The following is a 4529-nucleotide window of genomic DNA, read 5'->3' on the forward strand; positions in this document are numbered from 1 at the left end:
CAAAAACAGCTGTGAAGAAGAGAGGAAACACGGGTCCGCTATCAAATGAGAGGGCCAGTAAAAACGCTGACAAGATGACGGATGCCGGATCGTATCGAGGGGCCCCACTACTTACGGTGGAAAAGATGACCGAGGTGTTGGCTGTGAAGCTGGAGAAGCAGTTTGAGAGGCACATGGAGGCATTGAGGAAGGAGATGACGGTTGCACTGAGATCATTGGTGGAGGAGGCAACCGCCCCGATGAGGGTGGATGTGGCAAAGGCATCAGCCGAGGTGAGAGAACAGGGTGAAAAAATGAAGGAAGTGGAGGAGGCCATGTCGCAGCACAGCGACCAGCTCACCTCGATCGGGGATGACCAACGGAGGGTGGTGGAGGCCAACAGAGGGCTCCGAGTAAAGCTCGAGGACTTGGAGCGCCACTCGAGGCAGCACAATCTGAGGATTGTGGACTTGCCTGAAGGGGCAGAGGGCTCGAGGCCAACAGAGTACTTCGCAACGATACTGCGGAGTTCATGGGGGAGAGTGAAGACCTCTCCCGGTATAAACTGAACTGGACCTAGCTCTTCGGTCGTTAAGGCCGAAACACAAAGTAAATGAGCAGCCAAGAGCAGTAATTATCTGTTTCCATAAATACCACGTGAAGGAGAAGATGTTAAGCTGGGCGAAGCAGAAGTAGGAGGTGCAGTGAGGTGCTGCTAGAATCAGACTTCCCAGGATTTGACGGTGAAGTTGGCGAAGAGACGAGCGATGTTCGGATGCGTTAAGGCAACAAGGGGGTACGATTTGGTATGGTATACCCGGCAAAGCTGACAACATCAAAGAATTTATTTTGAAACGGTGGAGGCAGCTGAGGCTTTCATGAAGCCAGAAGGCTTGGGACAGAAGTGAAGAGTGGAGCTGGAAGAGTATTGTGGGTTCTGATTGGGGAGCTGGAAAATATATAAATGTTATAATTTTCGTTTCATTGACCTGTATTGTAACTTGACTTCACATTGTTATAGAGTTTAATTTTTTGTTTGGTTTGATCGGCATTTTTGTTCATTTGTTTGTTGCAACAGTTAAATGTTATTTTACTGAATTGTTGGGTTAGATTGTTTTTCTTTTTCTTCTGGGGCTGGGTGGGAGGGGACGTAATGCCTTGTGGGGGGCAGGCACTCGCACTAGCTAACTAAAGTCGGCTAGTGAATGGAGGTGAGGTGAGAGGAGGGCTGCAGACATTGGAGCCTGGTTAGCAGGTTTCAATGGGCCTACGAGGCGAGCAAGGGGGGGGGGGGGGGGGGGGGGGAGAGGATCGATACTGGGTGAGATTTGTTGGAGGTGAAGTGCGGAGGGGGATTCTGTGAGTGGGGGAGGAGGTTCCATATTAATAATGGACAGGGGCGGGTCAGGCTCATGGGGCAGGGCCCGGTGGTATGATGGTGGTGGATAAGAAGAGGGGGTGTGAGAGACCAGTTAGGATAGTCGCGTGGAACATGAGGGGGTTGGAAAGTTCAGTCAAGAGGTCAAAGGTGCTTGCACATCTTAAAAGTTTGAAAGCTGATGTAGCAATGCTGCAGGAGACTCACTTGAGGGTGAAGGACCAAGTGAGACTTAAAAAGGGCTGGGTTAGTCAGGTGTTTCACTCTGGATTTGACCGAAGGGTCCGGTTCCAGATGGAGAAGGTGGTTGCAGATCAGGAGGGCAGATATGTGATTGTGACAGGGGCGCTGGAAGGGAGGCTAGTGGCGCTGGTAAGTTTATATGGTCCCAATTGGGACGATGTGGGATTCGCAAAGAAGCTGTGTGGGGCCATCCCAGACTTGGACTCACACAAACTGATTGTGTGGGGGAGGGGGGGGGGGGGCATGCTCAGCATTGGGTGGATATAGTACAAGAGAAAGGGGTGGTACAGAGACCAGAGTGGAAATTAGATGTGAAATGGAGGTGCGCAGAAAATGGGGACCCAGCAAAGTTGGAAAAGAAGAAGGAACTCCAGGCGAGCTTTGACCAACTATCTACCAGGAAAGCGGTACGCGGATTGGGGCAAGCAAGGGGGGCAGTTTACAAGCATGGAGAGAAGGCGGGTCAGTATGTTGGCGGGTCAGCTCAGGAGGGAGGCTGCGGCAAGAGAAATCGTCCAGGTGCGGGACAGGGCAAGGATGTTGGTGGTAGCTCCAGATCAGAATATGAAGGTCTTTAAGGAGTTCTGTGAGAGATTGTACAGGTCAGAGCCACCTGGGGGAGGCCGGGAGATGCAGAAATTTCTAGATGGTCTGGAGTATCTGAAGGTAGGGGAGGGTGACAGGGCTACAATAGAGGGGGCGATAGTGGAGCAGGAGATAAAAGATGCGATTGGGAGGATGCAGTCAGGGAAGGTGGCAGGGCCGGATGGGTTTCCGGTGGAATATTATAAAAAATTCAAAGATAAACTGGTACCGCTGATGTTGGGGATGTTTGAGGAGGCAATACGGAAGAGGGTGTTACCACAAACTTTGGGGCAGGCATCTATTTCCCTGTTGCTTAAAAGAGATAAGGATGCAACGGAGTGCTTGTCGTATAGGCCCATATCACTTTTAAACGTGGATGCAAAGATATGGGCCAAGGTACTAGCAGATAGGCTGGAGGAGTACATCCCGAAGGTGATAGGTGAAGATCAGATGGGGTTTGTGAGAGGGAGGCAGCTCTTTTCGAACATTAGGCGGATATTGAACGTGGTTATGGCACCGGCGGAGGGGAAGGAAACTGAGGTCGTTGTGGCATTGGACGCCGGAAAAGCATTTGACCAGGTAGAATGGGAGTACTTGATGGCAGTTCTGGAACGGTTTGGGATTGGACGAAGATTTATGCATTGGATAAAGCTATTATATAAAGAGCCGAGGGCGAGTGTCTGCATGAATAACATCAGCTCAAGATATTTTCCTCTCCACCGTGGGACTAGGCAGGGATGTCCTATGCCCCCCCTGCTGTTTACACTCGCGATTGAGCCGTTAGCTGTTGCATCAAGAAGTTTGAGGGTATGGAAGGGATAGTGCGGGGGTGGGGGGGGGGGGGGGGGCGCAGAGCATAGGGTGTCCTTATATGCCGATGACTTGTTGTTATACATGTCGGAACCAAGTGTGTCAATAGGGGAATAATGGAGCTGCTTCAGGTGTTTGGGTCTTTCTCAGGGTACAAATTCAATCTAGACAAGAGTGACTATTTTGTCTCGGCCAGGGGTGGGGGCAGGGGTGTAGGGGCTGCCATTCCGTATGGCAGGGACTTACTTTAGATACCTGGGGGTGCAGGTTACTTGGGATTGTGGGGGGGGGGGGGGGGGAGGCTCCGTAGGTACAACATTTCTAGTTTGGTGGGAGATTGAAAGCTAATCTGGCACGGTGGGATGGTCTCCCTCTGTCATTGGCGGGTTGGGTACAGGCGGTTAAAATGAATATGTTGCTGCGATTTCTGTTTATTTTCCAATGCCTGCCGATTTTCCTGCCAAAGACATTTTTGAGAGAGATTGAAGGGATGATTACCATGTCCATATGGGAGAGGGAAGTTAGCCAGAATTAGAAAGGTGCTACTACAGAGAGGAAGGCAGGCAGGGGGTTTGGGTCTTCCGAACCTGATGTATTATTGCTGGGCAGAAAATGTGAGGAAGGTACGGAGCTGGGTCAGAGGGGTTGACTCCCAGTGGGTCAGAATGGAGGAGAGTTTGTGTAGGGGTTCGGGATTGAAGGCACTAGCGACAGCACTGTTCCCGGCGGCCCTGGGAAATATACAGGGAGTCCAGAAGTAATAGCTTCGTTGAGAATTTGGAGGCAGTTTCGACAGCACTTCGGGTTGGGGACAGGGGCCAAGATAATCCCTAATTGGGAGACCCATAGCTAAGGCAGTGGGATAGAAATTTCCGGAGATGGGAAGAGAAAGGAATTAGGACACTAAAAGATTTGTTTCTTGCGGGTCGGTTTGCAGGATTGAAGGAGCTGGGAGCGAAGTATGGGCTGAAGCAGGGGAAATATTTAGATACATGCAGGTTGGAGACTTTGCCCGAAAGGAAATATAGAGTTTCCCGATCGAGTCGGCTTCCACATTGCTGGAGGAGGGGCTGACGACAGAGGTACTGTAGAAGGGAGTAGTGTTGGCGGTTTACGGGGCTATTTTGGAAGAGGAGAAGACACCGCTGGATGAGATTGAGGCAAAGTGGGAGGAAGAGTTGGGAGAGGGTACAGAGGAGGAGTTCTGGTGTGAGGCACTCTGGAGGGTAAACACTTCTACCTCGTGCGCGAGGTTGGGGCTAATACTGTACAACTGAAGGTGGTGTATAGAGCGCACCTCATAAGGGCGAGGATGAGCCAGCTCTTTGAGGGGGTAGAAGATGTGTGTGAGCGTTGTGAGGGGGGGGGGGGGGGGGGTGGGTGTAAACCACATCCATATGTTTTGGTCGTGTTCAAAGTTGGAGGATTACTGGAAGAAGGTTTTTAGGGTAATCTTTAAAGTGGTGCACGTGAAACTGGACTCGGGACCCTCAGGAGGCCATATTCGGGGTGTCGGACCAGCCTGGGTTGGAAA

This window comes from Scyliorhinus canicula, chromosome 16 (assembly GCF_902713615.1).
Source record: "Scyliorhinus canicula chromosome 16, sScyCan1.1, whole genome shotgun sequence".
In the NCBI taxonomy this organism is placed as follows: domain Eukaryota; kingdom Metazoa; phylum Chordata; class Chondrichthyes; order Carcharhiniformes; family Scyliorhinidae; genus Scyliorhinus; species Scyliorhinus canicula.